General features: G+C 38.8%; 1 protein-coding gene across 4 annotated transcripts in view; it reads left to right on the forward strand.

Annotated features, from left to right (window-relative positions):
• CDH20 (cadherin 20) overlaps positions 1 to 13078 on the forward strand; it is a 204615-nt gene that overhangs the window by 51609 nt on the left and 139928 nt on the right. The window contains exon 1 of one of the 4 annotated variants that reach the window (XM_027577079.1): positions 308 to 416. The exons of the other annotated variants lie outside the window; for them this stretch is intronic. The gene's annotated coding sequence lies outside the window, so the exon portion shown is untranslated. Of the gene's footprint in view, positions 1 to 307; positions 417 to 13078 lie in introns of those variants that run through there. 4 annotated transcript variants of the gene reach the window in all.

Consider the following 13078-nt stretch of genomic DNA (forward strand, 5'->3'; position numbering starts at 1 on the left):
TTGTCAGGGTTAGTAATGCAGGCAGACAAGAGTATGTTTATTTTAGATCATTCGTTCTGACAAGATTGTCGATTTGGAGTTGCTGCAACCATGAGTTAGGGGAAGTACTAAAAGTGGCTGCAGGCAGAGAAAACCTCCAAAAGGGGGCTTCTGGGGAGGAGCGGCAATATCCCGATGAAAAGTCTTCTTAAATTTATCCACAGTTAGCTTTGAGCTTGCAAAATCGAAAGTGAAATCAAAGTGTGCTCCCAGGACTTGCTGCAAGAAAGAAGTACCATAGCACTTTCCTGCACCACAGGGAGCCCGGGGAAGGCAGAGGGGGAGTGTGGTCTCAGACTGAACGTGTCCTATAAATACTTCAGCAAAACGAAGGGTGAAAAGCATTGGAAAAGGTGATGTGAAGAAGAGATGACAAGGTACCGGCTGCTTTTTTGGGGGCTCACACAGTAGAAAGGGAAATTAATTCCTATTTTCCTGTTTGAATTTCTGCAATGGTCGTTGTAAGAATTAATCAGACTGGGGCTCAGGAAGAATCGGCACAGAGGTACTTCTTGGTCAGCTGGTGGCGTACTTCTTGGTCAGCGCATGTTGCTGAAGTAAGATAAATGGGCCCTGATTCTGAAAAGCAATTATTCTACAGAAAGGATATAGCCATCCTTCCCCTTAGTGTGATGAACAATGTGTTTACTGTAAAATGCTAATTAGCCCTTAAAGTTATTAATATAATTATTGTTCATCTAAGGACGTAAATCTGACAGCCCCTGAGGACAGGGGCATTGCTCATTTTGAAGAAGCCGGCTTAAAGCACTTTTTGCTTACCTATTTGCTTATTTTAAACTAAATCACTCTTAAAAGACAGACAACAATTAAATATGACCAAGTTGCCAGCTATTCGAAGAGGACAAAGATGCTGAGAGCTGAAATAAGAGGTTATAAGACACACTGACATTTGTGTTCATAAGTAAGGCACCACTTTTTAGGCCTAATAAGAGCAGATCGTGGATTTAAGGGTATGTGTTATGAATGCCTCATTTAATCTCTGATAGGGCAGCTTACTTTGAATCTGGAAGGGTTCGGAAGAATCATTTGGGCAGGGAAAATGAACAATAGTGTTGCTCTATTCACTACATACAGAGGATTTTGGAGGGCGTCTATTTATTTATATTTCTCACAGAACTTTGAAGTTACGCGTCCCTAGGGCAATATAGCTATCTTGTCCTCATTGCCTTCTTCAAATAGAGAGGTATCCCTCTAGTTGTCTGCAGTAAATAAAAGTTCCTTGCTACAAAGATAAAAGGCATATTAGAATTTTACTCATCATGTTCAAAACTGTTTAACTGAAAATGAGGTCAGGACTCCTCATTAGGACAGAAAGAAACAGGAGGCCTCGCTGCTCAAATTCCCAACCCTTCTTTTCTCCCCAACCATTTTACTATAAAAATTGTTCATACTCCATGTACCAGAAAATCTAATCTAACACGGCTTAAGTAAAAATAAAGAATGGCTTTTCTTCTATAACTGGACACCTGGAGGTATAACCAGCTTCAGTTACAGTATGATCCAGAAGTCCACCATATATGCAAGGCTCCCACTATGTGCTGCTGTGATTCCCCCAGCTATGCCCTAATCTGTGTATTGTCTTAGTCCTCAGGTGTATTCCCTTCAGAGCAATGATAGTGGCTGCAGCAGTTTTAGATCTCAGAGCCACATTATCACATGGTTCACAGAAAAAACGTGTTTATAGGTCTCTTGGAAGAGCTAGGAAGTTCTTGCCAGAAGGATACCCCTGCAAAGATCTACTTGTGTCTACTGAATCAGAGGTCCAGTGCAACAGACTATATGTTGCCTATTCAATAGCTGTTATCCCCGTCCTTCTTGATAGCAGAACCTTGATTTTGTTCAAGTATGGAGCAGCAGTGGGCTCAGGGAAGTGGGCCACTCCCTCATCTTAAGGAATAGACCATAATTGGACTAAGTCGATCATAATAATAACACTACTTTTTCCAGTGACTGGTTTAGGGCCTGAGCAATTCTGGTCAACAGAACCTTTAGAGAAGTCTACTTGAGGCCTCTGGAAAAGACTTTCCTCTTTAATAATAGAGAGAAATTTAAGTAGACTTCTACTCCCTCTACTCTTCTTTGGATATTGTTATAAAAGGAAGAGATATTTGAAGTTGTGGCAGCTATCTTGTGACCATGAGAATCTTAGGCTGATCTAGAAACCGACTTTGTTGAACCATGGAAGAAACCTTGGAGCACCTTCTTCCAGAAATCTTGTTGGGGGGATTACCTCCTGGTTCTTATGACACTTGTAACTCAGATATCCTGTTATTTGCAGCTCAAAGCATCTCAATTGATAAAACCAATCCTGAGGGGTCAGGAGAAGATGTGGTGGTGAGCTTAAATCATGAAGGCCTACCCAATGGGTAGGTTAGTCCCATTCAAATAGCTTGGCTGAGAATGAAAAAGAGTTCTCTAGAAGTAGATCTGAGTGATTTCAAGAAAGGCAAAAGGGAGAATGAATGCTGGAGAAGCAATCCAAAAATGTTTGATACATATGACAATCCACCTTTATCAAAAACACCAAGTTTCTCATCAGGAACCTACAGAATCCCCGTTAATTATGAAGACAATCAGAAAATAGACCCTCTTTGTCAGATTTCAGCTGAGCACTTCTTCCTGGGTGTCCCACTAGTTCATCACACTTAAACCTTTAAAATAAAACTCACCTTCCCCCTTCAAAAGTCATCCATCTATTATATTCCACATCTCAGGGCATAAGATCTCTTTCACCAGTTCAAATAAACTAGAAACCTGAAAATCATTCCTGACCTTTCCTTCATCACCACCTCCCAATAAGGCCAAAACTTCTGTTCATTCCATATCCAAAATGTCTCTTGGTTCATCTTTTGCAGTTTGTTCCCATTTCCTCACCCTAATCCATGACCCATGCCCCAGAGCAACAATACCTAGTTGGACTTCCAGAGTGTAGACACACTAAACTCCATCATTTCATATCTATTGGGATCACAAACATGATTGAATGATGTTTAAAACAACCCTTCAAAAATGTCTTATACTGTGTCTAATATAAAGCCTCAGACCACTTTGTTCCCTCAGTCCACACTTCAAAGCATGTGTCTAAATGCACCACGGTAATTAAGCTAACAATAAGCAAGGTCGTTTAAATCGAAATAATGTTTGCTAAAGAAAACAGAGTAATACTTAGGGCAAAAGGGTAGAATGAGAAAGCAAGGGCTTTGGAGTCAGCAAGTCCTGCACCTGAGTTTTAGCTTATTAGCTGGGTGAAAACTGGTTAAGTCTCTTAACCTCTCAGAGACCTCCTTCCTTCTTCTATGAATATGGGGAGCAAGATCCCCACTTTAGGAGCTGACAAGGGTTTGAAATAAGGAAACAGAGGTTAAGTATCTAGTGCAGAATGACAGTAGATACTCAACAAATAACTATTAGTGTTGTCCTTATTACTAGGCACTTAAAAAATACTGGATTTTCTTCCTTATCCAGAAGCAAGACTTCCAGAGATTAAAAAACAAAATCCACAGATTCGTGTACTATTGCTCATACAATTTTCTCCTAAGAGAGCAGCAAGCAGTGACAATATGCAATTCTAATAAGCTTTCTTAGGCTGATTTCCCAAGTCCAAATCCAACGAATAGCAGCAAATTGAAAGGCAGAGAGGGTGAAAATGGAGCGAAACAGTAGATGACAGGAGGGAAGCTTAAGGAGACACCTTCTCAAAATGCACAAGGGTAGAGCAAACAGCCTTCACCAGCCCAAAGGGACCCACCAGGAAAGGCCCAGAGAAGAGCACCATGTGGTGGTTAAGGACACAGATTTGGAACCCCCGCTGCAGGGGTCTGAACCCCAGCTCTTCTGCTAGCTACCTTACAGTCTCAGACAGGTTTCTCAACTTCCCTGTGCCTCAGTTTCCTCTCTGAAATGAAGATTATCACTGTCCTTATGTCATACGGTTATATGGAAATACATGTGGAAGTAAATCACTTGAAGCTGTAGGGAACCTTGAACAATGCCTGACCCATAGTGAGTGACCAGAGAAGCACTCTAGTGCTTTTATTGTTTTATTGTTTTTATTGTTACAACATGGTATCATCAGTAGTGCTTATTAGAAAGACTGAATCATCATATATTGTGTCCTGTATCCTCTGCTTTTAAAGAGAAGTAGCAATACCTTTGATAATTAGTTCAATCAAAAATGTCACATTCTAAAAACAGTCTGGTGCTTATGGTAGGAAATTTTAGGTATCTGAAATATTTACATGTCCGGAATTCCACCAAGACTACCAGAAAAATGAGATATTACACTGAGATGCAGAATTTTTCAGTGGATATTATTTTCAGTACATTAAAAGCAGTCATTTCTTTCCCCCATGCCTGCGGAACTAAAAAGAGAGACAGGGAAAGACAGGCTCTTCTGAGTGGAGTTCCCGAGCATGGCCATGGGAGGGCCCGGCCTCAGTGGATGTTCCCCAGTGGAAAAGAGCTGGACTCCATCCACAAGTTTCTAATTGATATAAAAATCCCAGCCTTGTGGCTTGTAAGACTGCTAGATCTCGGAACAAGGCCTCCTTACCTCACACACAAATCTGTCACAGAGGCATGTCTTCTCTTTTCTGAAAAGAAACCACAAAAGAAATTTACTTATTCTTATTCTCCTAACAGAGAAGCTGGGAGCAATGGTTCTTACATTTTATAAAGAATGGGTGAAAATCACTTACCAGATTTTTGCCAGTATGTTTTGTCAGGCTTGTAGGTATGTTCACTTTAGAGATTTTTTTAAATAGTAGACCATTCAGAAAATGCTATACTCAATTTTCAGTCCAAAAGCAGATTAAAGTCATTTATCATCATCATTCAGAACTTGTTCATCGTATCTCATCAGGAGAAAGAAAACAGAAGTCCTAATGCAGTCTAATTTTGATAATAAGTTCATATAGTCTTCAATATTTCAATCTTTGGAACAAATCTTCTGAAGGTAGAGAGAAATGCCTGCCCTCTGCCATGAAAACATAAAGAGTCTGAGCGCCCCTCACAGTGTGCCGTCTTTTCTCATTTAATTACTCCCAATAAGTTAGAAAATCTAAACAAAAGTGTGGCTAGGCCATTTGGGCAAGAAGACTGCCTGACAATATTTTTCAACTGCAGTTGTGAGCACTAAATAAATATCTGACACATAAATCAGTAAGATTGATTTTATTTTCTTATAGAATCTTCAGGATTCTCTTAGCATTTAGGGATTAACTCCAAGAACTCAATTGTTTAAGTTGCTAACTTCTAGCTAAAGGATTATTAAAAGCCCCACATTAATATTTACCCTTAAAAAAATAATTTGAAGCAAATCAAATTTGAGAACATAATAAAGATAACATCCCACTGCAGCCAAGTACTTTACCACATCAATGTAAGAATCTGTTAGTAGACAAGAGATAAATCTGATAGGATTTGCTCAATAGATACAAAAAAGAAGTTTCAGGGGCGCCTGGGTGACACACTCAGTTGAGCGTCCGACTCTTGGTTTTGGCTCAGGTCATGATCTCATGGGTTGTGAGACTGAGCTCTGCATTGGGCTCCATGCTTAGCATAGCGTCTGCTTGGGTTTCTCTCTCTCCTTCTCCTTCTGCTCCTCCCCCCCTGCTCTTTCTCTCTCTCTCTCTCTTTCTTTCTCTCTCACTCTCTCTCTCTCTCTCAAGGAAATAAATAAATCTTTTAAAAAAATTTAGATACATTAAATATTTCACCATCTCATCACCATATTCAGAAGATGGCATCACAGAACTTCATGTAAAAATTAAGGCTTAGAGACGTGGAAGAATTTGTCTAACATCTTATTTCCAAACCTAGGCTTTAACCCATCATAATATACTACTTATACACTTAGTAAAAAAAAAAAAAGAAAGAAAAAAGAACTATTGCCTTAATGTGATGAACTATATCTACCTTAAACCAACAACCAATATCATATTTATGGCAAACAAGAAATCAACATCCAAGAACATTAAGACCCCACATAAAAATGTTAACAATTAATATAGAAGACAAAAGTAGACAAATATATGAAAAAAATAATCTAAAGAGTATAATTTTTAAAAGGTGAAATGAGATATCCTTTATGTTTATCAAAAATAGCAAATATTTCAAATATAACACTCAACTTTTTTAAGGATGTACTAGAACAATTACTGGTAGAAGGGCAAATGTGTATAATTCTCCAGCCAGAAATTTATCAATAAATATAAAGACTCTTGGACAATTCATACCTTTTGTTCCAATAATCCCTACATTACATATTTACCATAAGGAATTAATTAGAAATTTATACAATTTATATAAAAAGACATTCTTTGAAATCTTCTATCTAACATGGAAAAAACTGGAACAATAGAGGAATGGTTAATTTTAGTTCATCCTGATGACAAAATATTAAGCCAACTTCTAAATGTCTGAATATTCACATACTTAAAAATAATCTGTGTCAAAACATAGTAGCTAAAGTTAAATGAAAAACAGGATAGCATATTTATATACAATACTGTCCTAATTGTGTACCTATGTATTAACAGAAAAAAAATTGGAAGTAAATACATGACAGTGTTGGCAGTAGATGTGTGGTAGATGTATGGTTGATTTTGATTTATATCTTCATACATTTCTGCCTTTTACAAAATCTCTACAAGGAACTTGGATAAATGTTATATTCTTTAAAAATGTTATAAAAAACAAGAGGGTCTCAATTATTGGTATCCTAAAGGTGGAAAGTGTGAGACTATCTCAATTTTTGTCAGCAAGGAGCTCCAGTAGTAGTGATCTAGCTTCATCCATACTTGCACTCAGCTTTCACGAATAAGACAGCCCTCAACACATTGCTGATGTTCGTTAGAATAAACGAACACTGATGACCATCAGGGTGGTCCCTATGGCAAGCACGGCTCTCTCACTGTTCCCGAGCCTGGCTTTCTTAACCTCAGCAGACTATGAGTTCTGCCAAAAGAAGTGGGAGGAAGGAGGAGTGGGGGCCTGAGGTAAGCAAGTGCCAGGGTCTGTGCTCAAAGTGTAAGCCACCAAGTCATGGCTCTTATCCCCAGTCACCATCAGACCATTAACTGTGCGCACCTACAGGAGCATGTATTCCCCCTTTGGGATACATGTCCATTCGCTCAGTTCAATGGAGAGCAGTTCTCATTTGGCACAAAGGTTGGAACTCATAAAACTCTGCTAAATTTCTTGAGATTTCCAGAGTCAAGTGCCTTCACACAGTACTTTCTAGACTTTCTAGAGTTCTTTCATTTTTGGGTTTTTAAAGATTTTATGTATGTATGTATGTATGTATTCGTCAGAGAGAGAGAGACAGCGCGAGAGAGAGCACAAGCAGGGGAAGTGGAAGAGGGAGAAGCAGGCTCCCCGCTGAGCAAGGAGCTGGATGAGGGACCTCATCCCAGGCCCTGGGATCATGACCCAAGCCGACGGCAGATGCTTAACCGACTGAGCCACCAAGGCATCCCTAGAGTGCTTTCTAGACAAGCTTGTCCATCCTCTGAGGAAATGCCCCTCTCTATTCTAAATATACACAGAATAATGTGTATAGACATAGAACAGACATAAATATATGTCTGCCAGGTGACTACACTGGACATCAAGAGTCAGACAAGATAGCTTTATAGTCTTCTACTACATTCTAGCATCAACAATGCCTACCCAACTAAAGTCAACATCTATTTGTCCGTGGTGGAGAAAGCATTAGAAAAAATTATTTCAGATTCTAGACATTGGTTATACTAGGGCAATGGATCAAAGAAATTATTCTTTTTTGTTTTAACTTTTTGTAATTTTTCCAAATTTTCTCTCCTTGAGTATACAGTACCTTTACAGTTGGGGGGAGGGAGGGGGACAACTTCAAAGTGCTTAATGTCTCTGCTCTTGCAGAAATTAACACCTGGCAAGGAGGACAGAGTTTTACAACTGGCTATATGACAGTATAAAGAGTACTACTCACACAGTGCAAAGTTTTGGGGAGCCCCCAGGGAAAGGAGAAGATTAATTCTGTCCAAGAAGAAAGAGGAGCCATGATGTTGAGGGAGCTTCAGAGAAAAAGCAGCTTCTGAGGCCTTGAAGGATGAGAAATATTTTTATCTGACTGGAAACAGCATTCCAAGGGAAAGGTCAGCATGAGAAAGCTCAGACATGAAAGTCCAGAACACGCTAGGGAAGTTAATCCGGAATGATAGTCCTTATTTGATGTGGCCACCCAAACCGTGACCCTATTCCAACCCAATAACTAATTTTAATTAACTTTTAAGTCTTCAATATGCATTCGGGTTAAAATTGATCTTATTTTTACGTGTTTCACATTAAATAAAACTATGTGCTTCATCTGTCTCGATGTGAAAATTATTTTAAAATGAAACTGATTTCAAAATTAAACAGATTTCAGTGTTTAGTCAATTCATTTAATTTGCATTTTAGAGATTTCTGTTGAGAAATTATAATGGTTCCTCACAGCTCATTATTTCTGAGCTATTTGATTAAAGGTTCTGTAACTTAGCTAATTCAGGTGTAGAACAACATTTAGGAAAACATATTTAAGTGGTTTTATGAAATATGCGAGGATGTGAACTGTAATATAAATATACAGTAATAGTTTCCGGCAGAAATCCTTTCAGATAGTTTAACCAGAGACTCCACTGAATCAACATAAAGCCAGTGGAGGAAATCATTTGATAGTGACAGAAAGACTGACTGAACAAAGAAGAGAGGCCTGGGGCTCTGGTCCTAGTTCCTTCATTTATCAGTCATGAGATAACAGCAAATGATAAACTCTGAACCTCAGTTCCCAAATCCATAAAAGATATAATAATCCTGAGTATTCATTACTTCACAGGATTATTAAAAATCACATAAGAATGTATATTCATCACTTATGCAATTGTTAAAGACCTTAGAGATAACCTTATTAAGTTTCTAGATTGTGCTCTATTCGGGGGCCCCTACAAGATACAGGAAGAGTGGAAACAGGATGAAGGACACTGCTGCGAATGGATGGGGTCCACTCTCTCACATCCCCATTTTCAGCTGAGGAGTCTGAGATTATCTGCTTTACATTTTGGGCTCCAGAAAAGCTTCCATTTGAAGAAAATGCCCAATGGTTTAAAAGGATTGAAAACCACAGATTCATTCCAATTGTCTCATATTACAATGACAAAAGTAAAACCCAGAGAAGCTGAATAACTTCTCCAACCTTAAGTAACTAACTATAAAGTGGCTGGGCAAATAAGAAAATACAATTGAGGGGCACCTGGGTGACTCAGATGGTTAAGTGTCTGCCTTCGGCTCAGGTCATGATCCCAGAGTCCTGGGATCGGGTCCCACATCGGGCTCCCTGCTCCTTGGGAGCCTGCTTCTCCCTCTGCCTCTCTCTCTCTCTCTGTCGCTCATGAATAAATAAATAAAATCTTTAAAAAAAAAAAAGAAAATACAATTGAGCCATCCATCCCCAAGCTCAATGCCTTTTCTGCTAGCCACATGGAAGAGTGAAATAAACATGACGTACTGACACACAAGTACAAGCGTATATGGGAGATAGGACATCACCTGTACACTATGAAAATTCTGTTCTGCAATACAAAACTGTAGTTCATTCACTAATGTGCATATTTATTCAATAAATATTAAATGTCAGATATGTGCCAGACATTGTTCTAAGCACTGGTTTAAACGCTGAAAGCAATTCCGCTTCAAAGAAAGAAGTTATGACACCCCGGCCTAACACTGGAATAAAACATTCCATTTTGCCTGAAACTGATGAAAGACAGGCAAAGTAGTATATAAATTTAATTATTGCCTATCCAAAAGCACCTCTAATTCCAGTAATAAAATAAACACTAATCTACTTGTTTTGGGGGCCACCCTCCCTGAATTTCCTCTTATTAATGTCTTTCCTTTTATCAAAAGCTAACACTCCACCTGAGAAGTACATTTCCTGGATTCTCACCTTCAAGGAATCAGAACCTGCAGGCACTGCCTTTCTCCTCTGTGTATTTATTTTCTCCCTATCTAGAGATCATTCTGCGGCGGATAAATATCTTCTAGTATCTCCCATATTAAAAACAAAACAAAAACTTTTGCCCTCATGACCAGCTGCAACTCAGTTTCCTTTCTTAGTTCCAAAGCAATTGTTTTTGGAAAGAGTTACCTGCAGCTACTACAGCCTTCCCAAGCTTACCCCTGTCCCTCGGCCCACATCTCTGGTAGAAAGCAAACTCCCCTGCTGCTCTCCTCCGGAAGGTGAGAAAGGAGATCTTGTCTGCTCACTATTTTATCGCCAGCACTGGAACAGCATCTATCATATGCCAAATTCAGTAAATATTTGTTGTATGAATAAATCATGTAGAACCATACAGTGAGTTAGTGAATTATATAACATATAGCTTGCCAATTTCTCATAGACTTCTGAAGGATGGGTCACAAATATACGCTAAGTTTTTCTTGCTCCAAAATTAAAACACTCCAATCACTATTTGAAAAAAATTTGTAATGACCCATAATGCTAGAGTAAAAGTAATCTACAAATGTAATTCAATCCCTACCAAAACTGCAATAGGATATTTTTGTAACTTGGCAAAATAATTCTAAAATCCATTTTAAAAGAATAAATATTTTTAAATAACTAGGAAATTTCGACAAAGAAGCAAGCAGGCAAAACTGCACTACCACATAGAAAAATTGTGTTACAAAATAATAGTAATTAAAACAGTGTGAATTTGGCACAGGGGAAGGGAGCAGAAACAGAACACAGAGTTCAGAATTGAGCTCAAATATATCTGAGGATTTTGTAAATAAAAAAGATAGCACTTCAAATCAGGGAGGGAAATGGTGGTTATTCAATAAAAGGTCTTGGGACAACTGCCTAGCTACTTGCTAAATAAGTAACCCTTCCTTACTCCTCATACCAAATTCCAACCAAATTCATAATAGAAAATAAGGATTGGAAAATAATTGTATAGCCTTGGAGTGAGGAATGGCTTTTGGGCATATCAACAAAGCTAGCGCCATAAAGAAAAACACTGATGACAGACTCAAGTACTTAAAAGTGAAAAAATACATGTGGTAAAAACAAAACAAAATAAACTAGGAAACCCTGAGTGAGCTTAAAAGGCAAACAAAACCCAGCAAACATTTCCGCATCATACATATATGAAAAACGTTACAGAAGAGGGATGCTAAATCCACAGAAAGAAGGACATCCTGAAAGATAAATGGGGAAAGGAAATAACTCACAAAAGAATAAATATAAATGGTCAGTAAACATGTGAAAAGATAGCCAGTATCATCAGTAATCAAAAGGATGCAAGTTAAGATATTAAATTTCCTTTAACTGTTATCTTAGCCAGCTAAAATTAAAAATATTGACACTACACTGGGTTAGCAAGGGGATAGAAAACAGAATTCTTACACACTTATTAGGAGAGAATAAACTGACATAAAACTTCTGGGAGTTAGTTTGGCATCTAATGTAAAATACCCATTAAGGGAATAACCAGACAATTAATACATAAAGGGTATAATTTGTGGAGTCATTTATAACTGAAAAAAAAAAGTCTATCAATAGATTATTGAATATGTCATTATTGATCTGTACAAAGAACTACTACAGAAACCTAATTATGTGAACCGACATTTTTGAAATGTAGAAAGATATCCACAATATGTCAAGTGGAAAAAGCAGATTACAGAACTATTCTACCTGTGAAGTATTTCTCGAAATCAATCCTCTTCTTTTATCTCCATCACTACTCGGGCGCAAGCCAACTTTCTCTTCCCTTTCCTGCCCCAGCCTGCTTTCTGTGGCATTTCCAAAGGCACTAGGGGGCAGTTTTACAAGCTAATACCTGCTTATCTTGCTGCTCGCTGGAAACTCGTCCCACCCCTTGGCCTCCTCCTCCAGCCTGCGCCAGCTTCCATGGCCTTCTTTCAGCTCTTCTATTACCCCTGGCCTACTCCGATCTTGGTCCCTTGCACTTGTTCTGGAACCTTCTCACCCACCCTACACCTCCCATCTCCACATTATGCCTGTGGATGCCCCTGCCTTTTGAGCGCTCAGCACAGATGCCAGCATCTCAGGAAAGGCTTCCCTTTCCAGATACTGTGGGTCAGCGCTCCCTTTATACACTCTCATAGCTCTCTCACCTTTTCCTTGTTCACCTTATCACAGTTGGCCATTTTTTATTCGAAGATTAGATCATTACTATCCATCTCCCTCCAAAGGCCAAGGACAGAGACCATGTCCATTTTCTTCATCATTATATATCACTGACACGTATTAAACACAATTTAGAGACTGCCATGTATCAGGCACCAAAATCTCTTATGACTGATGAAAGGAAAGGAGGGCGAGAGGAGAGGAAAGAATGAGGGTTCAGTGCTGTTACTTGAAAATCAACAGAGCTAAAACCAAAGCTAACTCCACTTCTTGATGATTGCGATTAAAAATGTCCATCATAGATTTTGAACCATGAAAGTAGTAAACAGACACCTCCGCAAAGAAGATACACAGATGGCAAATAAGTTTATGAAAAGATGTTCCATAGCATATGTCATCCGGGACATAAAAATTAAAACAATGAGATACCACCACTACAAACCTATTAGAATGGCCCAAATCCACGATACTGACAATACCAAATGCTGACGAAGACGTGAAGACTAGGAACTCTCATTCGTTGCTGACGAGAACGCAAAAAAGCGGTACGGCTACTCTGAAGGTCAGTCTGGTGGTTTCTTACAAAACTAAGTATACTCCTATCATACAGTTGAGCAATTGCACCCCTTGGTATTTACCCAAAAGAGGCTAGGTCTTCACAAAAACCTGCACACAGACGTTTACAGCAGCTTTATTCATAATTGCCAGAACTTGGAAGCCACCACAGTGGTCCTTCAGTAGGTCAACAGATAAACTGTGGTACTTCCAGACAATGGAATATTATCCAGTGCTAAAAAGAAATGAGCTATCAAGTCATGAAAAGATATGAAGGAAACTTTAAATGCA

Source organism: Zalophus californianus, chromosome 14 (assembly GCF_009762305.2).
Source record: "Zalophus californianus isolate mZalCal1 chromosome 14, mZalCal1.pri.v2, whole genome shotgun sequence".
NCBI classification, from domain to species: domain Eukaryota; kingdom Metazoa; phylum Chordata; class Mammalia; order Carnivora; family Otariidae; genus Zalophus; species Zalophus californianus.